The sequence below is a fragment of the Oculina patagonica genome, chromosome 4, assembly GCF_052425735.1.
Source record: "Oculina patagonica isolate OP01 chromosome 4, crgOcupat, whole genome shotgun sequence".
Classification (NCBI taxonomy): Eukaryota; Metazoa; Cnidaria; class Anthozoa; order Scleractinia; family Oculinidae; genus Oculina; species Oculina patagonica.
In genome coordinates, this window is record NC_135761.1 from 53065707 (window position 1) to 53093662 (window position 27956).

The following is a 27956-nucleotide window of genomic DNA, read 5'->3' on the forward strand; positions in this document are numbered from 1 at the left end:
TATAATGTAATTAGGTCTTTATTGTATGACTGAGCGAAAAATAAAACAAATCAAGATTAATTTTAGCCTGAAACGGGGATAAATCGAAAGGCAAAATTTGCAAATGAGTAGCAAGCGAAATTATGCAGTAAAACTCTGCCATTTTTTTCTATGTGCGATAACTTAAAATATCGTAAAAACAATTTTTATGGGTTAACTCGACACTTATCTAATAGGATATCCAAAAAAAAACTCTGGGGAAAAGGTTTTTAGTGGCCCGCTTTAACCTGTATTTGACACTAATTTTGCCGATAATCTGCTGTTTTTGCGTGACAGCAATTGCGTGACACAGGTAGTAAACAGCGAATGAAATTTTCGTTTTCAATGCATGTTTGACGCTCTTGTGAGAATTCCGTCAAACAACCTATGCAAAGCTAGAAACAAGTCATGTGGTGAACTATTTAAAAAGGTAAAGGCAATATTATTTCTTTCCGTGATCTGAAGGAAACAGAGCAACAATTAAATTTTAAGTATTTGTCGAGTGCGATGATGTTGTCGTTGTTGTTTGTTGATGTGTTGTTGTTTCCTTTTTGTCTCAAATTGCCGATATTTTTTTCCAATTCATGTCCTTTTAAGGAGAAAACTATAAAGCATAAGAAATTATTGGGGAGAATTGTATACGGCCAATAGATATCAACATCGAAGGTAATACTGAGGATTTTAAACAATTTTATGCTATACCGTAAGACAGATAAAACATAGCATTGCCTTTCTGAGTTATGTACAAAGTTCTATGTATTTTGTGCCCGAATAGTACGTTTCAAGGAACTGATCGAAGCTTCGAATATGATTAGCGCCAGATTTTAACGCAATATTTGCATCAGTACTGAATCCAGTGTCTTTGCGACCTGCAAATTGTATAATTAAATTATTTTTATTTTGATAACAAGTCCTTATCCAATTCCACACTTCGATCGGTAAACACGACTCTTCGCTTTTTGTGGATAAAACAAGATGAATGCTTTTTGTTCTTTTAAAGTCAGTACTCTTTTGATCGCAACGACAGAAATCAGCCTACGGAGAAAGTCTCGCTATTATCATGCACTGAAAATATAGCACAGCACAAGTCACTCTGGGAGTTTCATGATATGGAGAGTGAAGTAAAGTTAATTCTTGCTCGAGCTACGATTTTTTACATTCCTCAAAGTGTCGACGTAATGACTGCTAAACCCATGGTCTCGGCTGGAGAAGAGGAACCTAAAGATGTAGGGTCCCTTAGGAGATACCAAAGCATAAAATCGTCAGAATCGTCAGAAGAAAATGTCCGAATGCCGAAGGAAGCTTAAGGGGTAAAAATTTGACATTTGGGACATTTGATTCCCGTTGGATCAGGTAGATATCGACATCTCACTCGCTTTTGTCTGAATGCAAAGCAAAGGACTGGAACACCATCGTTCAAGATTAATCATCAGTAAAAACCATTTGTTTGTACTTTATTCGCGAAACTATACAACCAATGCACCACTACGAATGTTTAGATTGTTTTTATATTCCCCCAAAAATCCCTTCTTTATTCAGAACACCCATAAAATACTTTTAAAAAATTTCCTAGACAAACAATTCCCAGAATTAAAAATTTCAAACCCCCAAAAAACCCTTCCATCATTTCTGTCACTTGAAATCCCGAGTATCTCCCTTGGGCACAGCACGGGGATCCTTTAACAAATATCTGAGAAATGCTCCAGTGACACTTGATGTTATTGTCAGCCCTCGTTATGGGCTCAGCGATAGGCCCCCTCCTCTCCCTACTCCTTTCAGTTTTCTTATCTTCGACAGTTGTTACCTTAACCCCATCCGGCTCCAGCTATTTTTAGTGCAAAATTTCAAGCTTAGTGAAAACTTGCAAATAAGTCGTCTGCTCTCCATCCAATATTTGAGCATTGTCAAATTCGTTATACCAGCATTTGGTGGAGACGATTATGTTCATTTAAGAAAGAGCAGTAATCGCATAATTTACATACCTGTACGTTGTTGAAAAATTTTAAAATTCCACCCTGCAAGCTCCCCTCCCTCCCCCCCCCCCTCAACCTTCTCAACCTCCCTTCCGGTCTTTGATTTGCCGCTGTCAGTTGTTGCAATAATCTCACCTCGTTTTGCCCATTTTTAGTGGCACAAACAAAACTATACTCCATAAAGAGGATAAGATTTTTTGGCAAGCTTTACATTGAAAACAATTGCCTTATCGGCTTATGCAACTGAAACCGCCATCAGTGGCCTGACAGCAGGAGGGGAGGTAGGCATTCGCCTTTCGTTTCTTTAAAATGGAGTGGGAGGTGGAGTCTAGTTGGCACTGATTTTAGAACAAAATAGTCAGTTTTGTTTTGTCTCCGCTGGATTCACCATGTCTACCGATTTAACGTAAATATATTTGAAAATACTAACTTTCAGCGAACTGTACTAGAACAAAAATAACACTAGATTTAAAAACTAATACCCTACAATGATCATGAATAAACGAACGTTGTAAAAGTAGGGGCATTTTTCAATGTGAACCTAGTATGCCTATTCGTTGTTTTGAGGATTATCTTATGAATTATAAAAGAAACGACAATTAATTCCCGTGTAGCAGAGCGCCCAGTGACACTCTCCGTCATGATGGGTGCATGAAAAATAAAGATCTTATAACTGAGCCCGTTTGAATTCTTCTGAATTGTCTTATTAAAGGTAGATACACTTTCAAGTGTTTAAAAGCAGACAAAACGTGGTACATTGCCTTGTTTTTAATTTCAGCTGAAGAGTAGTAAACAGCACAGCCAGCTCGCAGGAAAAGCAACACCTCAATGATAGGTTAAACATATATTCATTATAGGGTAATATAGCAAGTAAAGGTTTTACTTTAAAGTGCTACTATGATCAAATTTTTGATCTTCATATTTTTACATTTTCGTGAACAATTAGACTTTCTTACTCACCTTGCCAAATTTTAATCCATTACGAACATCAGAAGTCGTTGTATTATAACATTTATTCCAGAGAATTTACGGCCGCCATTAATCAACCTTGTTCCAAGGCTTGGTTGCGATTAGGGAGAAAATGACGTCAAAGGCTAAAATACCTCACGGGTTGAAATTAGAATAACAATCAGCATAGAAAATTGCACGAAAAACAAGCCCAAAGTTTTTGTTGCTTTTCGCGTGATTTTCAATACATATTGTTATTATAATTTCAACCCGTGAGGTATTTTAGCCTTTGACGTCATTTTCTCCCTATTCGCAACCAAGCCTTGGAACAAGGTTGTTTAATGGCGGCCATAAAATATCGGAAATAAACGTTAAAACAAAACGACTTCTGATGTTTGTAATGGATTGAAAATTTGCAAGGTGAGTAAGAAAGTCTTATTGTACACGAAAATGTAAAAATATGGAAATCGAAAAATTTGATCGTAGTAGCACTTTAAGAGGGACCTGCTCTTAGGATCACCTGTACATATGCAAGATAAATAAAATCGATTTTCTCATACTTTGTCAGGATAAACTCTTTTACTAACTTGTTTCAAAAATGTATCTTTGAGATTGTTTCGATTTTTATTTTTTTCGTCGAGACGACTCTTCGGATTTGGCCGCTCGAAGCGCCAAATTCGGCTCTAAATTACCACTTTTTTCGAAGGCGAGCAAAAAAAAAATAATCCGTAGCAGCAAAAGCTGGTACATAGTATTAAAATATTATCTTTCAACAGTTATTTAACGCTCTCAGATCCGAATAAAATTTAAATCTGAATTTTTATCAAATTTTCAAAATTATATGCTTCGGCCATGTTGCATCACGCTTAAATTTAGGTCAACTTCGTGAGCCAAAAAGTCAATCTGGTACATGGATAAGGCTGTCAAAACTATTTTTCTGAATAAAGGTATCACTTCAACTGCGATTTTATCCAAAAACTAGCCTGGGTAAATAAAACGGAAAAAATTGAGAGCGGCTGGAAAACTTGACACTTGAGCTAATTACTTGACATTTTGACCTTTCATGTTGCGATTGTTATCGCACAGATTGATCTAGAAAGTTCGACTTTGGCTCTTATTCCCCGTCAAATAGTATATTTAGTCTCCCAAATAACCGAGCGAAATCATTTATTATATTTTACAGTAAAAATAAGCCTCAAATGAACATTCTTAGCACGTTTATTTTGAGTTACAAATTCTGCAAATTACATCTGGCGGTTCGGCGAGGTCCGACAATGCACGCAATGAAAATATCAGTTTATAAATCACCACCGAGATAAATCTTCCTTAAAAATCGAAGAATAGATAGTAAACTAAATTAATAACACATTTTCCTACCTTTATCGAGCCTATTTTGACGAGAAGTGGTAACGTAAATGCGTCCATTCTACCGAATCCATAAACTGTCGGTGAATGTTCTCAAGTTACATATTAACCACAGACACAGGGTACCCAAGCACCCCTTGAAGACTGGGCCGAGAGGTGGGGGATGGGTTTTGTACAATGTGTTACAATGTGTAAAGAAAAACGACTCAAAAAAAGAAAACGCTAAATTTAAAGGCTATAAAGCAAGTTATAGTGGACATTTTGCTTTAACAATGAAAAAACTCTTTGCTTTCGGTCACTTTTCTTGTCCCCAGTTCTTTACTCTAAAAAGGTGCGACACAGGATAATATTTATAATGATAATCATCCTTAGTTTAGTTTTCCTTTTTTCTTTCCACCTGACACGATTGTGTTATCTTTGCCTTCAATAAATTAATTCGCATCTTGGGCAAATAGATACCTATACCTAACAAACTGTAGGAAAAATACCGCCGGTATTGGGAATTTTACATGCGCGTTCTCCGTAAATGCATTTTTTCTCTTCAACATGATAGATATCCTAAAATCAAGGAAGCATGTTTGTCCTCTTGTAATTTCAAACACGCATTTCTTTGTCTAGTCTTTTGAAGGCAGTAACTGATTATTCTAACTTTCACTAACATCAGAAGCACAACCTTTTTTAGTACTGGAAATTTTTCATGCTTCGTTCAATAAAAGATTTTTTCGCCTTACACACAGGGGCCTGGGGACAAGTCAGTTTCACATATTAATTCACTTAGAACAGTCACAAGCGAGGGCAAGCTCACTTAAAACAGCAATGTACTCTGCTTTGCGCTTGGAATTAAATCCCTCTGTAGAAATGTCAAAATAAATGCACACTGTATTGAGCATTGCAATACTGAGTTGCTTCAGCCGCTTTTCCCTGTACATGGCACAAATATCAAGGTTGTCATACACGATTGGATGCCGCAACTGCACTTGTTCAAGTATAGCTTGCCGTGTGTCGTCCATCATCTGCTTTTCTTCTGCTGCTCTGATGTCAAAGCCAGGCATTCGTGCACATCATTGAGAATTCCTTACAAGATTCCTCTGCAGTTGTACGCATCATGGAGCACACTCTGCGCACACTAAAATCCGAGCATCCCGAGATAACATTTGCCTTTATTCGTCAGGACTATGCTGGGTGTTACCATAACTCAGTCTTGCTGGCAACATGCAGTTTAATGCAAACCAAAACGGGTGTAAGCGTTCACCGAGTTGACTTCAGCGACCCCCAAGGCGGGAAAGGTGCCTGCGACAGAAAGGCGGCCACAATTAAGGCCCACATCAGACGACACATCAACGAAGGCCATGATGTGCAGAACGCCAAAGATTTCATAGACGCCATGTTGTCTAACGGAGGGATAAATGGTGTACAGACTGTCCATGTTGATGTGGGCGATGAAGGAGGGTGTATTCCTCCCGAAGTAAAGCTAGCTGGAGTAAGTTGCCTGAATAACTTTCAGTATAGCGAGCAAGGAGTAACTGTCTGGAGAGCGTTTGAAGTCGGACATGCGAGACTAATCGATCAAAGCCAAATTGAAGGTACGTATAGCTTGCACGGCGTACCAGTAATTCAAGATTTTTGGTGTTTTATTTTTTTATTCTTGTAATGCCCAAAAGAAACGGTTTCTATTTGTTATTAAATTCCGATGGCTAGAATAGTTAACTAACATATGGTTACGCTGTAATATTCACAACAAGGTGTTTGAGGAACTCTGATAACTCTGAAAACTTTCAAATTGCTGGCTGAATGACAAAATTTTCAATAGCTGATCTAGTTCCTGAGTTTAAACCCATTTATCAGCACTTTTTGCCTGACTATACCGGTAGATGATTGATTGATTGTTTTAGCAAGATATAAAGTAATTAACATGCATGCCTTATATCATCTCAGAAACGAGATTTCAGGTCAGTTGGAGAAAATAAATTAATATTTAGAGAGTATTTTCTTTAACTGAGAGGCGCAGTGGCCTAATGGTTAGCGCGCTCGCCTCTGAGTCGAACGGCTCGGGTTCGAGCCCTGGCAGGGGTGCTGCGTTGTGCTCTCTCCACAAGGTACATCTATCCACCCAGCTGTATAAATGGGTAACGGCAAATTTACTGCTGGGGGTAACCCCGCAATGGACTTGCATCCCATCCATGGGGAGTAGCAATACTCCTAGTCGCTTAATGTAACAAAAACCGGGATAAACTCCGGCTATTTACGGGCCACTTGGCTCGGACACAGACTTTACCTTAACCTTATTTTCTATAATGAATCCTGAGTTTGAAAAAGTTTGTCAACTTACAACTTTCAACGCAAACTAAACGCAGAGTACATTGCTGTTTTAAGTGAGCTTGCCCTCGCTTGTGACTGTTCTAAGTGAATTAATATGTGAAACTGACTTGTCCCCAGGCCCCTGTGTGTAAGGCGAAAAAATCTTTTATTGACTGCGAAGCATGAAAAATTTCCAGTACTAAAAAAGGTTGTGCTTCTGATGTTAGTGAAAGTTAGAATAATCAGTTACTGCCTTCAAAAGACTAGACAAAGAAATGCGTGTTTGAAATTACAAGAGGACAAACATGCTTCCTTGATTTTAGGATATCTATCATGTTAAAGAGAAAAAATGCATTTACGGAGAACGTGCATGTAAAATTCCCAATACCGGCGGTATTTTTCCTACAGTTTGTTAGGTATCTATTTGCCCAAGATGCGAATTAATTTATTGAAGGCAAGGATAACACAATCGTGTCAGGTGGAAAGAAACAAGGAAAACTAAACTAAGGATGATTATCATTATAAATATTATCCTGTGTCGCACCTTTTTAGAGTAAAGAACTGGGGACAAGAAAAGTGACCGAAAGCAAAGAGTTTTTTCATTGTTAAAGCAAAATGTCCACTATAACTTGCTTTATAGCCTTTAAATTTAGCGTTTTCTTTTTTTGAGTCCTTTTTCTTTACACATTGTACAAAACCCGTCCCCCACCTCCCCAGTCTTCAAGGGGTGCTTGGGTACCCTGTGTCTGTGGCTAATATGTAACTTAAGAACATTCGCCGACAGTTTATGGATTCGGTAGAATGGACGCATTTACGTTACCACTTCTCGTCAAAATAGGCTCGATAGAGGTAGGAAAATGTGTAATTAATTTAGTTTACTATCTATTCTTCGATTTTTAAGGAAGATTTATCTCGGTGGTGATTTATAAACTGATATTTTCATTGCGTGCATTGTCGGACCTCGCCAAACCGCCAGATGTAATTTGCAGAATTTGTAACTCAAAATAAACGTGCTAAGAATGTTCATTTGAGGCTTCTTTTTACTGTAAAATATAATAAATGAATTCTCTCGGCTATTTGGGAGACTAAAAATACTATTTGACGGGGGATAAGACCCAAAATTCGAACTTTTTTAGATCAATCTGTGCGATAACAATCGCAACATGAAAGGTCAAACCGCCAAGTAATTAGCTCAAGTATCATATTTTCAAGCCGCTCTCGATTTTTTCCGTTTTATTTACCTAATGTAGTTTTTGGATAAAATCGAAGATGAAGTGATACCTTTATTCAGAAAAATAGTTTTGACAGCCTAATCCATGTACCAGATTGACTTTTTGGCTCACGAAGTTGACCTAAATTTAAGCGTGATGCAACATGGCCGAAGCATATAATTTTGAAAATTTGATAAAAATTCAAATTTAAATTTTATTTGGATCTGAGAGCGTTAAATAACTGTTGAAAGATGATATTTTAATACTATGTACCAGCCTGTGCTGCTACGGATCATATTTTTTTATGCTGGCCTTCGAAAAATGTGGTAATTTAGAGCCGAATTTGGCGCTTCGAGCGGCCAAATCTGAAGAGTCGTCTCGACGAAAAAAATAAAAATCGAAACAATCTCAAAGATACATTTTTGAAACAAGTTAGTAAAAGCCTTTATCCTGACAAAGTTTGAGAAAATCGATTTTATTTATCTTGCATATGTACAGGCGATCCTAAGAGCAGGTCCCTCTTAAGTACCCATTTACAATCGGCATTTGACGTCTACTCCTTTCGGTATTTTAAATGATTAGCTTATTTAAAATACAGAAATTGTGAAACTGTTTACGGGTATTGTGACAAGCCGTGTAACGCAATTGTTTACATTTTAGCTGATTTACGGCAAAATTAGTGATAAACAAAGGCCAAAGCGGGCCACTAAAAACCTTTTCCCCAGAGATTTTTTGGATATCCTATAAGATAAGTGTCTAGTTAACCCATAAAAATTGTTTTTACGATATGTTAAGTAATCGCACATAGAAAAATATGGCAGAGTTTTACTGCATAATTTCTCTCGCTACTCATTTGCCAATTTTGCCTTTGGATTTATCCCCGTTTCAGGCTAAAAATTAATCTCGATTTGTTTTATTTTTCGCTCAGTCATACAATAAAGACCTAATTACATTATAAATATTATTGAAATATCAATAAACAGCTGCAGTATAACGCGCAAGGCGATCAAACTTTCAATAAAATCAGGAAAAACTAACTGCAGTCCGTTTGGTTTCTCACTAGGACCTATCTATGGGCAAAATATGAGCGAAATCGATTTTTCCAATTTGTGTCGGAGAAAGGCGATATTAGTTGATTTTTGGAGAAAGTCGCACTTAAGGACCGAGAACCGCAAAAACCATACCCTATCGGGCGGCACATACCTACATTGCCATATGTAAGAGTACCCCCCGTTTTGTATCCTTCGTATCTTCATGATTCGTAACGTTTCTTACTAATATTTGAGTAAGAAATTGAAAAATTAGCAGAAAAATTCAAAATTAGCAGATCACGCGTCGTAGTAGAGCTGTGTTCAAGTGTCACGCGATAATATTTGCCAAAAATCACGCTCACGTATAACCTCTTTACTACCCTACCTCAGCTATGCAATAGTCATGGAACCCTTGAGCTAGGGAAACAAAATCATACGGTATACGTGAAAGTGAAAACATCACAACAAAATGCTCCTGTCACTTATCTTTTACGATAAATGCAAATTTTATAAAATTCGAGAAAAACAGCCCGCGACATTTGCATGTCTTTAATTTCGTGACCATCATTGCGTGACTTGTCCGTGTCCACAGCAATGAAATCACGCGAGGTTGAGCGAGGGTTTTTGCCAAGGTGTACTTATTTCCTTCATACAAAATTTTTTAGCAAAATTATAAGCATTGCATACAGCGATCAACTAATCAGTTCTTATGAGTGAAATTGAACACGTTGTGGTGATACAGACCGTACTACTGCCGCGTGATCACAGCTTGAAGTGAGCCTCTCGAACATTCTCTGCGCTCTGTGGGTTGTGGAAGCGCTTTCGCTTCGTTGTCAATTTAGCGTGTTTAAAGGCCTGCAATCTCAGTACATAGCGTTACCCTCAAAAGAGAAAAGAAAAGCTTGTTATACAGTAAAAACCCGCGTGTAAGAACCTACTTTTTCAGAGTTTGGCAAAACAGGTTCTTGTATTATGGGGTACTTACTGACAGTTTAGGCTAAGTAGGTTCTTAATTAGGTTCTTAATTTCTACAGAGTAGACATTGTTGTTGATTATCAGAAATTGTCTGTTCTTCATTATAAATATTTGCTAATGTACCCATGTTGCCAAAAGTCCAACGCATTAATTGATCAATGTTACAGTACTATATATAAAATCACCTTTTTGGTTTTTGGTAAAAAATATATATAAATTAAATAGTTAAACCCCACATATAAGAAGTTGTCGGAATTTGTTTGGCTAAACAGGTTCTTATATTTTGGAGTATTAAAAAAGCAAATTTCTGCCAGAAGGTTCTTAAATCCCTAGGTTCTTACACGCGGGTTTTTAGTGTATGAGATTACACTGTCACCCATTATCAAGTTTGCTGATTCTTTGATCCAGTGTGAGTGGACCAAACGGACAATCAAGGTATGCATGATTTCATTCACGAAGAGTTGACTTGATTTACACGGGAACTAAGGTTATAAATGAACTTTTTAGCCCCCCCTTTTGCTTTAAAAAGGTTATTTTACGAATGAAGTTGATGTTAATCTCGTTGGATAGCAAAGTCTACCAATGTTGATTGCGCACTTTACTATGCCCGGGTTGCTACGCTATAACTTCCGCTTTCAGTTGCTAAAATTTGCATGTAAGCTTAATCAGTGACCTGCTCAAAATAATCCCCTTGGCTTTGAAAATCGGTGTTTAAGTGGTATCCAATTATTTGTGAACGTTTTTTGTTAGGTGTTGTTATTTTGGTCGTATTCATGGAATTTATATAAACGTGAGATAATCAAGGAGCATTTTGCTGCATAAATTAAATTTGTTTGGAGCATATTCATGAGGCCTGAGTAATTATAAACAGGAAGAATTGACACATAATGCTCCTGCATTTGAGTGAAAGTATTATGCGCAGGTATCAGCTGTCATTCTGATCTCCAGGCAATCCCTGGGCACCTAACACTGGAATGGTAATGATTTATAACACAAAATTAATTGCCCCAGAGATAGGGGCCATTAGAAAGGGCCACCACAGACTAGACGTTTAGTTGTCGGCAACTATTTGTTATGGACAACTTATTGTCATAGACAATTAATTCTGTCTGATGGAAGTATTCCACACATTGGAGTGCTTGTTGTCCAAGTCAGGCCAGCTGGAGCTTGAGAACTAATGTTCAATATGCATGCCCCATGATGCAGTGATTGGTTGTCAAAATGGCAGCCGCCTGTAAAAAGTATGCCCAAGAAAATAAATTTCCTAATGGTTAAAAGGAAGATATAGCAGGTGTTATTTGAATTATATTCTAATTTGCTTCCTGCTCAATGGAATATATAACATTTATCATGCAAATTATAGGCAACCACTTTAGAGGTGTGTCAACACAAGCCATGTACGACCCTCTTTATTATATGTCTTACAATCACAAATACATAAATTGGAACATCTACTAGTACGATACAAATATAATTACATGATATAAGCCAATACAGTAATGATTCGATTCTTATGTACTTTCAAGGCACCTTTTGGCACCTTAAGAGAGGGCGCTAATATTCGAGACAGGGCGCTTATTCGGGACATAATATTACAATAACTAACAATAACAGTAACAAATTGTTGAAAGTTCAGTTACTTTTACAAGAATTGTTTATTGTTTATTCCGCATGTACAGTTCGGTGAATGTTTATGAGTTTATCTTTTCGACGTCGACGACTTCAGTAGGGTCAGTTAGCCACAACAGGAGCGCTTTAAGAATAGGGGCGCGTATAAGAATTGGGGCACTTATAAGAATGGGGCGCTTATTGGAATAGGGGCGCTTATTAACAAAAACACATTCGAAGAGGGCGCTTATTCGGAAGGGGCCGGTAATTGGAAGGAGGGCGCTTAATCGAATCATTACGGTAATCGAAAACAGAAATCAACCTTTGTCATTGGGTATTAAATTTAGAGTGGAGACAGCGCAATATAAATACCAACACCCCTATAATGAGGTATTGTAACAAACTGCTACAGACACCTCTGAGACTAGGTTATGTAACCCATGATAAATTCATTTAGGAGCCGGCCAATGCCAAGGGCAAGCCAGAGGAACCCATACTTGTGGGGCAGAGGGCAAAATCCATCTCAAACAAACACACCTGGGAGGTGAGCACTCTCACCACTGCATTAAAATATTCAATAGACTGGATGTCCTAGCTATATATTGGCACAATTTAAATAAAGTTGCTGGAAATAATTATGCATGACAATTGTCTTCTTTAATTTCTACTTTAGGGATCACTCGATCAAGAACCAAACTTTTACTGCATTCAAAGAGTCATGTACAATAATTTTCAATTATTGTGAAAAGTGGTGAGTATCAAAACCTCTGCTGTCACTTGTACTGTTAAATAGATCCAGGTGCATGCATGTGTGGGAGGCGTGGCAGCCTAATGGTTAGGGTGCTGGGCTCTGGATCCTGCAGTCTGGGCTTGAACCAGAGGCTGGGATCATTGTTCTCATAGTACATCTCTCCACCCAGGTGTATAAATGGATACTAGCAAAATTTATGCTGGAGGTTAACTTTGCAACTGACTTAGCATTCCACCTGGGAGGGGGGTGGGGGAGGGGGTACTCCTGGTTAATGCTTTATGCCACAGAAATCAGAGTTACACTGTATTATATACATGTAGCATCATTGGTCAGTAGACTTAACTGACATGTAAATACACATAAAATTTTGTGTCAAGGAATATTACTGATTTATTTGACTATAATGTCACTGCCACATTCCATTCTAGGATTTTGTTAAAATTTGTGCTACTGCATAGAAGTTGATTTGTAATTTTATTTTCATGGTTGCTTTCTAGGAGCATTCTCAAAATCAGTTTATAAAAATGGCAAAAGCAGCAATGAACACTTCTGGTAGCAGTTCAAATGATGTTCCACCTGAGCTAAGTGTTCATTTTCCATCCATAAGAGATATTCGAGCATCACTAAAGGATCCAGATGACACAAATCTGCCTGTTGAATTCCTGTTAGTGACGGTTAAGAACTGTGAGTTCATAGCTTGTTACATGCAGTTGAAAGATCCATTTAGATGCTGGTTTGATGGTGTTGGTTATGTTTACTTTGGAGACATGCCTGCAGGCCAAGAGAAGAAAGTGAAAGTTGCTTTGATAAGATGCTACAAGGGTTCCACTGGTCCTGGCAGTTCTCTGATTACTGTCAAAAATGCCGTCACTAAACTAAGGCCCAAGGGTGTCATTTCTGTAGGAACCTGCAGTGGTCTGAACCCCGAGAAAACCAAGTTGGGAGATGTTGTTGTCTCTGCGAAATTAACAACATATGCATCAAAAATAGTTACCAGTACTGAAGAACAATCAACTGGCATGAGAAGTTATGTTAGCCGACATTTTCTTGACCTCATCAAACATGCAGGCGATGGCTGGGAGGCACCTTTGAAAAACCCTGAAACACGAGAAGTCAAAGTTCATTGTGATGGCGAGTTTTTGAGTGGCCCTGAGCAGGTCAGTGTTGGATGGCGGCGTGACGAACTTGCTAAGTCCTATCCACTGGCGTCTGCAATTGAATTGGAAGGCGAAGGTAAGTTATCGTTTATAAGTTGGTCTCCTGAATAGCCTTATAATTTTATGTGACCCTTCATACAAAAACACATCTTAATTAGAGCTGTTCATTGCGATTTGCTTAAAACCAGGTTTCCAAATTATAGGATTTGTAATTTTCGGAAAGTCGGTAAAGGGTTTCCCAAGGGATTTCCAGACAGTTTTTAAAGAGAACCCCAAAGGGTTTCCAAAGGATTTTAAAAGAGTTTCTAATGGAAGTTTTAAATGGGTTAACAAAGAGTTTCTAAAGGGTTTATTCGAGATGGCTTACCTAATACTTACTGGTATTTTAGGGTGGGCTTATTTGGAGAGACAGGCCTAGGGATGGTATCCGGGTTAGTTGCGCACTTTGTGCAACAAAATCAAACTAAAGTAAAACAATCCGGCAGTCCAGCTGTAATAAAGATTTGTTGCTAAAAATTATCTCCAGCGTGAGTTCTGTTTTTCTTTTAGTTTGAGTCCAATTTTTCTCCCTCCCTATTTGAATGCATTTCATTGACATTAGTCATGAGCACCTGCATACAGTGTTGCCGTCGTAAATTCTCTCAAGAAAAATTTGACTTATTGCTAGCACGGACCACCATTTTCTTCCTTTAATTAATTCCCTCCACCCATCCTTCATGCAGTCATCAGTGAGAAACAAAGTGTTAAAAGAGTAGGGGCAAAAACATCTGGGCTGCCGGTACTTCACAATATCCATTTCCAGGAAGTTGGATAAATCTTCACTAAGAGACGAGACTGGAAATTCTGGAAATTCTGACCACTGAAAAATACATACAGTGGCTCAGGTTAGATTCCAACCCCCGACCTTCAGGTTAGAAGTCTACTGCTTTACTATATCTTATCAAAAGAGCCTTATTAATGACTAAGGATGATTCTAAACAAGAATCAAACCACTGTTATCTTCAATTATTTGTTTTTTTTCTTCCTCAAATTTAAAACTCTCACCTGTACTGTTTTCTTTTTTAGGTATTTTCACGGTTGCATTTAATGATCAGATTGAATGGCTAGTAGTAAAAGGAGTCGCAGATTATGCTGATGGTATTGAGTGCATATCAGAGAATTGGAGTCCTTTTGCTAGTGTGATGGCCGCTTCTGTTGTTGCAAATATTTTGAGGGATCCTGTTGTTTTCCAAGGATGGCGCCATTATGAAGGTAATTGAGATTCAACTTTCGTGACAGCTTATTGTTTCTCAAGGTGGTACTGTAGCCTTATTGATGCACTTAACGCCTCAGTTCGAGTTTATTCCCTTTAAACCACTTTTCTTGGGCATTTTTTCATCGTACGGTAATGATTTGCCAATTTAGTGCCTTAGTAAGGCGTTTGTTTAATTGCATTTTATGTCAAAGTCTCTTACCGTGGTACTCTGTTGTAAATGACCGAGACTGTTGCCAACATGATCTCTTAAGTTAACTTTGCCCTATATACCACTAGGATTGAGCTGATTAGTTCAAATGCTGTTTGTTGTTCATTATTTAAAAAAAAATATTTAGCTTTTGATTTTAGGAGTTTCTTTCAAAGGTATTTTCCCACCAACCTCACACACTGCTACAGTCAGTGTTAAATTAAAACAATATTTTATTCTCTTGCAGATATGTTAGCAGATGTATCAGCAATTAGCTCAGCCATTAAGCGCATCAGAGTTGAAGGTATTTAATACCATTTAACTAGATCAATATCAAAAGCTCTAGTTGAAAAACACCTACAGATAACTGAAAAGACTAAACATGAAACTGAATGACAAGATCTCCTTACCCACCCCCCTTGCCTGATAAGAAATGCGGGCCCAGCCTGTTCATGTACAGTAGGTAAACATGAGGTCATGGAAGCCAGTTCGCTGTAGTTGAAATTCAAGGCGTATGTGACAGCTTGATTGACAAATGGCTACTCCCCCCCACTCTCCTCCACAGCTGTCAAATGTGGCCCGCGTGCGGATTTCCCGCCAAAACTACTCATATAGACGACTTAAATCTCAGACTTTTTACTCCCTTATGTATGGGAAATTTAACAATCTTTATCCACCTAGTTTCCCAGCTCATAATTTTGTGCTATTTTTATAAGTTTTCCTACAAAAGTCCCGCACATTTTTGGGGTCAAATTCTTAGTAAGTTTGAAGTGGCGAAAACCAGAAGTGTAGTTGGAAGTTTTGCATTTGACCACTGTCAACTACCCTCCTGCTTGTATCTATGAGCTGCTGTAGATACATTGGCATCTGGGCAGTAAACGTTAGTTTCTGAAGATGGGCTCTCCTTTTCAAGACATTTTAAATTTTGTCTGAAATCAGTCTTTAAACTAGTTTTTATAAATACCTGTTCTTTGTACTGCTAAAAAATTACACAACTAAGAAATAAGATGATCGTGGTCTCTACGATAAGGTTTCTATCCTAATTAATGTAAACTTGTTCTTGTGTACCAAATGTGCTTAGTATACAGTTGTATGTATTCATTTCTTGTAAGGGAATTCACAACTGTAGCACTCCTCTGACATTGATAAATTTCCTTCTTTCTTGCCGGATTAATAAGAAGACAATCAGATTTCACCCAGCCAATCAAAGAGAGGGGAACCAAGTCCAAATACTCGTGATCCAAAGCGCATCAAACTTGAAGGTATTTATAACAAAGATTAAAAATTTACTATTGCAGATTACATAATTTATGTGTCTTAATTTGGCAAAATATGCTTGTGAGAATATCAAAGCAGCAGCAATTTTCCTCACCTCCACCCCCTGCTATGAGAAAAGCCCAACGTGTAACAACACCTTCTGTGCACCCCCAGGCAGAGTGTCTCTCTTACAACTTGCTAAGTTAAAATTCAAAACTTGATAGCTAAATTAAATAATATGGATGGTCACCCTCCCCACATGTCTGCTCTCAGGCTACAGCATGACCGCAAAAAAGCAATAGACTAGAGCCCTGGGAAGTGTCACACCATTTTTAAAACAGAGACCCCCGGGCCCCCCAATTTTTCTAGGCCAACGCTGCCTCACAATTATTGAGTAAAGACGCTACACACCCTGTTTCCCTAATTCAACTTACAGCAAAACAATATTATACTAGGATGAGTATTGTTTTCTTACATATTACAATGTACTGTATCTGTTTCTGAATCCTGTTTTAAATCAGCCAATTAATTTCTCAGTCCGCTCTGACGTTAGAATTGTTTTCTTTCTTCTCATTGTTACGTCATCAGGAAAGCAGCATCCATCCAGGAAACCGAAGAGGGGGGCACGGTGTGCAAAAAAACAGGATGCCAAGCGGATCAAGGTTGAAGGTATATATTATCTGGAAATGAAGTTCCGCATTTGCAGTATTTATTCATCATTTCGCTTTTTCATTTCATCTAAACGGATGAATAAAGACCTAACTTATTAGGTTGAAACGTCTTTTAAGAATTTTTGCTATATGTGTAATTTAACGTTTTAAAAAGCCAGTATCAGACATTTTGCATATTTCAGTTTGCTTTTTGTTTCTTGTCAATAGATTCCGCGGCCATATTTTTGAAATGGTGTCAAGAACAGCTGCATGAGTTTTACAACACCATGAGTCAAGTGAAAATCACACCTTGGGATCCAGACAACACTGTGCATATTGATGACATTTACATACAGTTATCAATGCTGAGAGATGACAGAAAACCTGATGGAACAACGAAAGAAGAACTTAAGGACTACAGCGAAATATTTAAAGGCCACGGACGTCATCTTAACCCTAAAAGAATTCTCGTGTACGGAAGACCGGGAATAGGAAAATCAACTTTCACTCAAAAGATTGCTGTGGACTGGACAAGAGGCGAGAAAGAAATCTTAAAAAAGTTCGATGTTTTACTTTTAATTAAGTTGCGAGACGTTTGTGACATTGAAGACTTCTGCGCCATGCTGAAAACTGCTGAACTACTGTCTGCTGACGAACCAATGGCAGTCACTAACTTGTACGAATATGTCTGTCAGAACCAGGAGAAAGTCCTGCTCGTTTTGGATGGCTATGATGAGTACAGCGCTGGAAAATCATCACCAGTTTATCAGATTTGGAAAGGCAGTAAACTGAGAGGTTGTTATGTTGTTGTCACAACACGGCCAGTGAAAGAGGATGAACTGCGAGGGCCAAGTCATGTTCAGTTCGAACTCAATGGGTTCGATAGTGTGGAGCAAGTTAGTCAGTTTGCAAGCAAGTTACTCAGTGATCAAAAAGACGTTGAAGAGCTCGTTAAATACTTGCGGCAACGAAACCTCTGGAGTATGGCGGAGATACCACTTCTGCTGTTAATGTTGTGTCTACTTTGGAAAGAGAAAGATCGTAAAGGATTACCCACATCTCGGGCGGACCTTTACATAAGATTTATGCAGACCCTCTTGGATCACCTGGCTGCAAAAGATTCAGATGAAGCATTTAAAAGCATAGAGGAATACAAAGAGGAACTCTCAAAATTAGGAGAACTGGCATTTTATGCTCTTTTGGAAGACTGTCTTCATTTCAACTTCAGCAAACTGCCCGATGGCGATGTCTTTAAGAAATTTATTGACGTGGGTTTCTTTCAACTTTCAAAAGTATCAAGTCTGAATCCTGAGAAAATCGTTTATTTTCTTCATGTCTGTTCAGGAGTTCCTCGCAGCCTGGTTCATCGTTCAAGAACTGATGATCAAGAAGAATGAAACTGTCACCTGCCTGTCAAAAGTTGACTCACTTGAAAAGATAGAGAAGATGGTTGAAGTTCTGAAATTCGTCTGTGAGTTGTCATCAGATGCTGCCCGTGCTGTTCTCAGTCATCTGCGGATCATAGGAGAGAAAGAAGGTCTCACAGCGTATAACTTCACTAAGACGCCTTCTATTGACGATTTGTCAGAAGATCAAAGAAAGTTTATTTCTATCAGTTCTGATTGTTTGCTTTGCTGTCCAGCGTCAGACAGACATGCTGTGTTTCCTTTGTTCCTTGCATCTGTTGATTATGTTCTAATACTAAATAAGGAACAGTTTCCTATTGCTGCCAGAGAACACTTACTGAAATCAACCATCAGCTTTCCAAACTACGTATTTTTTGACATCGGGTACGACGACAACAAACTAATAGATGATGACATTTTGTCTATAATGCTTGATTTGAACACTGCCGTTGTTTCGTGTTCGGGGGAGATTAGGACTGTAAAAAAGTACGCCAATGTATTAGTAAAAGATTTTTCCTTAAAAAAAGAAGGGCAGCAAATGTTCTTCTATCTTACTTGCATTCGTAAAGGTGATGATGATTATTATGATGATGATGATGATGATGATGATGATGATGATGATGATGATGATGATGATGATGATGATGATGACGATTATGATGGTGGTGGTGGTGATAATGACAGTCACGCTCTGCCTACTAAACTACTTACTGAGCTCACATCAGCACTAGTGTTTCCTCCTCAGAAGCCTGTTGATGACCTTTCAAAGAATCAAGACAACAGCAGAGCTTTGGTTTTGACTGAGAACGTACCGGGGCAGACTCTACAGCATTGCCTATCATTTGTCAGGAAGATTAAAGTTAGAAACTCAACAAGTGAGGATCTCATGGTTGTGAATGACGTGTTGCCATTTGTAACAAGTCCTCAAAACGTTTATATCCGGGACATGCAGGACGACGACGCTCAGTTGATAGAGGGCATGGTTTCTTGTATATACTTCACCAACAATCTCCACAGCTTAACTCTTTCAGGGATCAATTTGACAGCAAAGTGTGCTACTGACATTGCTAGGTCACTGCACCAGGCTCCTAACTTACAGAAGCTCGACTTGTCAGTGAACCCGTTATACAGTGGTGTGAATGATTTGGCTGAGAACCTTCACCGCGTGCCACAGTTGACTGAATTAAAGTTGATTGGAGTCCATATGGGAGATAAAGAGTGTGAGATACTTGCTGCTTCACTAAAAGATGTAAAGAAGTTACAATTACTGGATTTATCACTCAATCCACTGGGTCACGGGATCATTAAACTGGCTAAACACCTGAACAGTGTGCCTGCCCTGAATGAGCTGAAGCTGGCTGGAACACAGCTGGGTGAAGAGGAAGCCACAGCTCTAGCTCATTGTTTAAAAAGCCTTCCAGAGTTAAAGAAACTTGATTTATCATTCAACCCATTGGGTCACGGGATCATTGAACTGGCTAATCACCTGCACTGTGTTAGTCTTTTGACCGTGCTGTGGTTGAATGATACACAGATGAGTGAAGAGGAAGTATCAGCACTGGCCCGTGCACTGAAGTACATGTATGTACCAGAGCTGGAGTCGCTTTACCTAGATTCCAATCCACTTGGCCGAGGAGTCAGTGATCTGATCCAGCATCTCAGCAGTATTCCTAAGCTGATGTTCCTGTACCTGTTTGATGTTAAGATGACAAAGAAAGAAGCCGAGGAGTTGTGTACAGCAGTACGTGGAGCCAACATTAACTTATACACTAATTACCATGTGAGTGTTCTATTTTTGTTGTTTTCTACTCTTTGTGTCTTGTACCTTCTAATACTTGGCACTATTCCCAGTAAGCTGCTCAAAAACTGTTTCTACGAGTGGTCTGAATGAAAGGAAATATACCGAGTCAGGAACATTCATAATTTTGTGCAAGCTTGTCTTCTTTTACGAAACAAATATTTGTGAATAATTATCAAAAACTTTTAAACGAAAATTCTAAACAATTTAGTTATCCGTACATTGGATTTTTTAGTGATCTACTGTAACATCCACCGATGATGGTACAGTGTTTGTTCAAAGAAAATCAAGGACAAAATGTCGCTATGACTAAATAGCGGTGATTTGAAGAAAAATTCACAAGTCGCTTAACCCATTTGTAACGTTTGTTTTAGGTTACAGCGCAATGCAATAGGGAGAGCTCTGTGATCTAGGAATGAAGAATCTTTATTTCTTTCAGAGCTGTGAAACTCTCCCTCCAAAAGCTATAAATGCGTAAAGTTTTGGCCAAACCAAGAATGTAGAAACTGCATATGCTACAATAATGAAAGAAACGGTGACAGAAACAAGATCTTTAAAGTCCTGTTAGTGTTGCGAGGGCTGAAGTAATAGGAGTATGCCTCGTTCGTAACTCCATAAATACAGAGGAGACAAAAATGTTTTCTTTCAATAAAAGGAAAACACTTGAGTTTTTTTGTGGTGCCATTGCAATTGGAAATACATAAATTTTATTTTGGCTGACCTGGATTGAGCTGAAAAGTTACAAGCTACAAGCAAGAGTAATGTTTTGCACGTAAAAACAGATTCCTGGGAAAAACAAAACTTGTGGGAAGCTTATTTTGTAGCGCCTTTTGAATGTCTCCGTCCTGTGCTGATTGGAAAAATCTTCTGAAAGTGAGGATAGTTCTAGAATAGACATTTGATGTTTCAGTTTGCTTTTTACATTCCTTCGTGTTTATAAACTTCAAATCAAAAATGAGAAAAAAATTTGAGGTGTTCAGTGCTTTTATATTCATTGCGTGTTGGAGTTTTGATCCCTTCTGTAGGTTAATACAAGTGAATTTAAGAAAACCAACAAAAGGCCACGAGCCCAACAATATGCATTTACATCAGGCTTATTACATCAAAATAATTTCTTTTGAAAGCGGAAACCCATTTATGCGAATAGTACAGAACGTATTTGAAAAGTAGTTTTAAATAATTCACGAAAAGATGAAAGTAGAATGATGAACGTCAATGAAAAGCCACTATATCGTACCATGTTTGCACTAAAATTGCTTCCAGTGTCTCTGATCTTGTAAACAACTTGATAGCCGGGGTATGTGGAAAGCGCGGGCCTGTGTCACGAAGATCGCAAATTTGGTGATGCATTTTAACAGAAAAATATTAAAATTCTCTTTTTAACCAGAAAGAGATTTTTTGATTTTTTTTTTTAAGTTTCTGACCGCGCACCCCACGTTTTCATGCACTTCTGCACATTATTTTATCAGTTCGCTTCCTGAAAAGTACTACCCAGAAAAAATTTAAATTTAATGATTTTCCAAAAATTGAAAAAATAAGCGATGTCGCGATCGTGTAAACAAGTTTTTCATGAACATAAAGAAAGAACAAAGACCATTAAAAGAACAAAGTCACTTGAAATTGAACGATCAATTCCATCGTATATAGAAAGAACACGGTGAAGTGAGTGTTCAAAAATGGGTCCTTGTCAGGGAAATCCGTCTTGCCCGCCATGACCGCGGCGATCCCGGCTTTCTCCCAGCCTTCTTAATTGTTGCCTTCCAACGTTGACATATAGCTGTACGGAGCCACTATATATTATTTTGTTTTTCTTTGGGGGGAAGGGGAAGGAGAAGAGGGGGGGGGGGGGGTTAAATTTAACGCGCAGTAAGTTTCACCGTGAAACATTTTAGCGAGTACTACATTTAGCGATTTTCACCGAACTCACTAAAATCGCTAAAATGAGTGCCGCTAACAAAAGTAACCTTAAGGTAACTAGAAAAACAACATTTTTTGTTTCAGGTATGCGGAAAAACCGATAAACCAAAAAAAAAAAATTGAAGAAACGTTTCATTTCAATTCTGACAAGACTGGTTTTCATGTTATTGCTGATGATCATTAAAATTGCTTGAAGTCTGTCGGAGTAATTTCTCACTCTCATGAAAGCGAATACTTATTGGCCATGCACTATCCAGCAACATCTAGTTTCTCGAATTGTCTCAGAATCGACCTCGCCTAGCAACCATGGAAATCAGTTCGTACAGTTCGCTTTCCACTAAATAACCAGTGTTATGCAGCATGCTTTTCCCAACCCTAAACACTTCTGATCAGCAGTGTTAAAGACATATTCAAAGTCGAACATAGAGAAGTTTTTTCTTTGAAATAAATCAGTAATGGCTGCCATAAATTGCCTTGTTGAAAAGCAGAAAAGCCAGCCTTGTTTGTTTGTGTCGAATATCTGCTACGCAGAAAGAAATGTTGGAAAAAAATGATGTTTGTTAGTTCTACATTGCAAAAAAGAATTGATAGTGAATTGCTGCTGGCAAAGGTTGAGCTAAAAACTGAGGAAAAGTCTTAAAGCTCTCTACAAAATAGTCCAGGTCTGTGCAGCACACTTTTCCAGGGGTATTATAGCTTAGAATTAAAAAAGTACATTCAAAACAGGACTTTAAATTAAGGTGACAATAGTAATACAGTAGAACCCCGGTAACTCAAACTCGGATCACTCGAACAACCCCGCTAACTCGAACAAACTTCGATTTCCCTTGGATTTGAACCCGCCTTTCAGTCTTATTCAATCGACTCCGATAACTCGAAACCCCGCAAACTCGACCTGTTTTTCGTTTCTCTTTAGAGTTCGAGTTACCGGGGTTCTACGGTATAATCGTATATACAAAATAGGTTGATGACTTCTCTTATTTGGATCGAGCCACACTATTGCGCTTATAGATAACAGGTGGACATTAAAAGTATTTTGAAATCCATAACAGGAATGATTGGCTGAAAAATATAACTTGGCGTATGCTGTTTTCAGTTACTAAAATGAATAAAAATGAATTTTTATATACAAGTAATTGTAGTTGTAATGGGCTTAATTTTACTTTCTGCTTTTCGTTTCTCTGATAGGTCAATGATTATGAGAGGGGTGGCTATCGACTGCGCACAGAGGCTGAATTAAAACATTGTGGGCCGCGTAATATACACATGCCAAATACTTTATTTGCTGATGAGTGACAGATCAATTCCCAAGCAGACTCAGATTCTCTGTCACAAAAACCCGAGGAGATGTGACCCTGGATGTATCATGAAGTATTAAATGGGTCGCCAAGTGACCTGATTACTATTCAACTCCAAAAATATTTACTATATAGTTTCTGTACAGGTAGAAATTACTTTATTGCCCAGATTCATTTAGGAACTCCAGTTGTGCGTTCTTCAAGGTTATCAACTGACCACTCCCTTGTAAAACTGTAGCTTATTTCTTCATCTTTGAATTCAAAATCGTTCAACTGACACGGCATAGATGTATGACTCGTGCTACTGAAGCCAATGTGAAGGCGATACTCGATGAAAATTAACTTAGTTTTTTCGCAATTTCATGACTTTGAGGTTCGCCATCCTTGGATGCCCAGGGCAGGTAATGGGGACGGGAGAAATGTAGTACATTGCTATTTCGTTCGTTTTCAATCTCTCCCACGCTGAGAACGTGCTCCCCCCCCTCTACCCCCCTCAGTCTGTGAGCATGGAGGCTTGCCGAAAGGAATCAAAACTGACACTTCACATCCAACGTTTAACGACACTGAGGGTTAAATATTTGCTCGCGCTAAGTAATGGTTAAGCAAAAGCAAAAATAGTTATTTCTCAAACTCTATAATGCTGCTGTGGTTTAAAAAATATGTTAACTGCGCCTTACAATAACACCTGAACCATTATAATTGGCAGTAGCGTAAAATTAAAATCTCAAGGTAGTATTATTAAAAGGTTCAGTACGACGGATTGCAGGAAGCCACAAACGTCATGCCGTTTAAGAGCGGTTGTCATTCGAGTGTCACAAAACCAAAATCAACGTATAATCACATTGCTTATGGCAAGAAAGCAACACAGTGAACCAATGAGAAATTAAAGCAAAAAATACACGGAACCAACCGTTTGGTTGAGTAGACGGTTTGAGTTTTTTTTTAACTGCTCACGTCACCGAGCGTAGTAAAGCAAACCAAAGCTATTTCAACTACCGTTGGCACTCAAATGAAAAAGCTGTTTTGAAATGACTGTCGTAAAACCAAATTTAAAGTAATTGCATCTGACCAATTACCACGCACCCAAATACCGTAATGAACCAATCAGAAGTCACAGTAAAACCTTACAACCTTACAGCTTGTATCTTCTTCTTACATGTTTACAACAAATTCTATCAGGCAATTTTTGAGAATGAACACGCTGATCATCTCCGGAAAAATATGTTGATGAAAAACCAAAATCTCTCAAGGAGAATTATATAGAAAATGTAAGAAAACAGTTAGGAGAATTAACAATCTCATCACGGACTAAAATGGTTCAAGTCTTACTTACAGTCTGTAGGCGTCTTTCACCGCACAGCAGCAGCTGGTTTGGTTTCTGTTTGGAATTAGCATCTTTTCTTTACAGATTAGTAAACAGTTTCTGAATTATGGTTCTTCAGAGTCAGTGGAGATTATTTTCAGCCAAATATTGTTAAAGTGTTGACCACACAGTCCACTAAAACAAAATGTGGTTCTAACAAACACTCGGTTCTTTGAATCGTGAGAAGAATTTAAATCTGTCGGTTGTACACAGACATTGGAGTTAAATTTAACTGCAGAATTATTCAGCTAAGGGTTGTGTACTGAGAACATGACCGCAGGTAGTTTGTTGTGGTGAATACGTAGAATATATATCAATAGAAGGGCTAAAAATGCACAAGACGCTTTTTATTAGTGCATGCATTGTATCTTGTATAAATGAGCCAAGCTATTCTTGGTCCTACCAAAGATAAATAAAGGCGAATAAGTGTACAGTGACAACTTGTGTTCCAGTTATTGTTATCTATATGAACACTTTACACCTGGGTCGAAATGTTTAAAAGATGGATAACGATATCCACCGGATAAATTACTATCCCGTGGATAGCGTGGTATGTTTTGTTATTAACCCTTATCCACTGGACAGCGATTTATCCAGTGGATAGCGTTATCCGCCCTTTGAATAACTGGGCTCTGGATGTTGCCATAACTTTGTAGTAGCGAATCACTACTAATCTTTTAACATAACTGTTTCTTAGGGGTCATGGGGGGTATGGGGACTGGGTAAAGGAGCTGACTACTTCCGTTAGTAAAACAATGCCCCTCCCCCCATTGTTTATCAGAATGTGTCCTCCCCCATAATCCCGCTTGTATTTAGAAATGATTATGTGCCACAATGCAATCTGGCCTCTTCAGCGCATCTCGACACAGGCAGCGTGGCCGAGTGGTTAAGAGCGCTGGTGTTGCATTCTGGAGGTCCCATGTTCAACCCCTCCACCCTGCCACTGGCTGGATTCGTTCCCTGCAAACGAATTAAAATGGTTTAGATCGTATCTAACTAATAGAACGCAATATTGTTATACTAATGGCAACATATCCAACCGTGAAAATATAAAATGTGGAGTCCCTCAAGGCTCTATACTGGGCCCTCTACTATTCTTAGGCTGCATTCATTATGTATCCTACAGGGGGGGGCAGAGGATTTTAGGGGGGGTTCTCAAATTTTTAGAGCAAAAAAAGGGGGGATATGAAAATTGTTTAAATATCTCCTGGGGGGATGCTTATTTTTTGTAAGATTCTGTCTAGCTTTTGTAATAGTTTTAAAAAGTGAAAAAAGAAATGATAAGGACAGCAGCTTCTTTCAAGAATTGTAGGCAACAAGGGTACCTTTATTATTCTGATAGACTATAGTAGCTATTTGAAGTTTTTTAAGTAGTGTGCCTGGCCTGTAGATGTAATGTTTCGATACAGTATAGAAAGTAAAACATCTAAAATGGAACCATTTAATGCAACCTCAGAAAAATGATAAGATAAGGAGAATAGTGGCATATGTCGCACTTAAGAGGAATGATGCTGAACGGCCAGAAAACGAGGGTGAAGAGGATGGCAACAGCGGAGATGAATCCGTGGATGAGTGTGATAGTGAGAGTGATGATGAGGCCAGGTTGTTGCTTTTGTCAACGAGAGTGACAGTGAAACACAGGTTCCTGTCAATACTCCCGGTAGTACTGGTACTCGAGCTAGCAGGCTATCTATACCTAATTCGCGCTACTTAGACTGGCTCGCATAGGTATGACATAAACAGTCAAAGCACTCTTGATGTTCTTATAAAACATGTCTCTTGAAATTTCAAACATAATATAAGTAGTGTACTATTACCTTATTCTTACTAATTTTCGCGTGTACTTAATTTTGCGAAAATTCGGGAGCCGAATTTCGCCAGTATTAATTTTCGCGATTGCAAGAAAAATTAGAGCAAAAGTGTATTAAATTTCGCGATTTTGTCAGTGTTTTACTGATCAGTCGTTTAAGACTATGGAACTACTGGGAATATACAAAGGTCTGGCTCAATGTAACTACAAGGAACCTCCAAATGTAAACTTTGTTGACTGTACTTAAGAGGTTTTGGCCAATTTACAAGCTGAAGAACAGTAATCAGAGGAAGGGTGCTTGTCGAAAACAAGACGGAAGAATACTTCAAGGGTAGAAAGTTGTTAAAGTTCTAAACATTTAACATTTTTATTAACTTTTACTTAACAATACGCTATTAATTTTCGCGTGTGTAAATTTCGCGATTATTTTGAAATCGCGAAAATTACTACTCGCAAAAATTAGTAAGACAAAGGTATACAGATATTTATTTTGATATTTGTTGAGAGGAAGGAGGGGGGGGGGGGGGGTATTTATTTTTCGGCTGATTGCTTGGGGGGATTTTAAAATTTTGTATGGGCCTTGGGGGGGCTATAAAAAAATGGGCCGCTGAAAAAAAAAATCCTCTGTCCCCCCCTGTAGCATACATAATGAATGCAGCCTTACTATACATAAATGATTTGCCTGGTTGCTTAACTTATTCCATTCCAAGTATGTATGCTGATGATACCAGTATAACATCAAGTGGCATCGATACCCATTCTATTGAACCTAAATTGAATGAAGACCTAAAAAAGCTAGAAAATTGGCTTGATGCAAATCGCCTCAGTATTAATGTGGTAAAAACTGAATATATGATAATTGGCTCAAGAAAAAGGCTAAACCACGCAAATTTAGACCTAAACCTAAAGATTGGAGATACCAATCTAAAACGAGTTGAAAAAACAGTGTCGCTGGGTGTCACCTTAGATGAAAACCTTACTTGGAAGGAACATGTTTCTAATATTAGTAAAAAAGTTAGCAAGGGCTTAGGTGTCCTAATGCGAACCCGTGAAATACTCCCTAATGATTCTTTAAATCAAATCTATAAATCAATTATACAACCTCACTTTGATTACTGCTCGCCTGTTTGGCACACATGTGATAAAGGGTTACGGACAAAACTACAAAGACTACAAAATCGTGCAGCCAGAATTATCACTAGGTCTGGCTATGAAGTCAGATCTGCTGATCTAAGAAAGGACCTAGGATGGCAGCCACTAGAAGATCGCTGGTACCAACAAAAAGTAACAACTATGTACAAAATTGCCAATAATCTGGCACCACACTCGTTAACACGAAACTTTACTCCAGTTAGAGACACTCATCACTATGAAACTAGAGGCTGCCATATAAACCTATGTGTTCCAAAACCCAACACTGAGTTCCTTAAAAGGAGCCTCGCCTATAACGGAGTAGTAGCATGGAATGCACTTCCTGTGGAAATCAAAGAATCAAAAGACCTAAATAGTTTTAAAAGAATTGTTAAATAATATATATATCTACACATATTTAAACTCATTATTTATTTTAAATTCCATTTTGTAATTATATTAGAGCACGGATCTCTGGAAGATCATTAACTGATGAATGTGATCCCGTGGATAAATAAAGTTTTCTTACTTTCTTACTCTTAGTCTGCT

General features: G+C 38.3%; 1 long non-coding RNA gene and 1 pseudogene across 2 annotated transcripts in view; both read left to right on the forward strand.

The window, feature by feature from the left end:
- Positions 1-12107: 12107 nt before the first annotated feature.
- On the forward strand, positions 12108-23109 carry LOC144650578 (NLR family CARD domain-containing protein 4-like; annotated as a pseudogene). The gene is made up of 8 exons (XR_013570150.1): positions 12108-12178; positions 12676-13411; positions 14401-14586; positions 15025-15081; positions 15956-16039; positions 16623-16703; positions 16913-19870; positions 22994-23109. The product of XR_013570150.1 is annotated as an NLR family CARD domain-containing protein 4-like (transcript).
- Positions 23110-24529: 1420 nt separating this feature from the next.
- Positions 24530-27956, forward strand: part of LOC144650661 (uncharacterized) — a 63349-nt gene continuing 59922 nt past the window's right edge. Inside the window, exon 1 of the long non-coding RNA XR_013570161.1 lies at positions 24530-24756. This is a non-coding gene — a long non-coding RNA (uncharacterized LOC144650661). The remainder of the gene's footprint in view (positions 24757-27956) is intronic.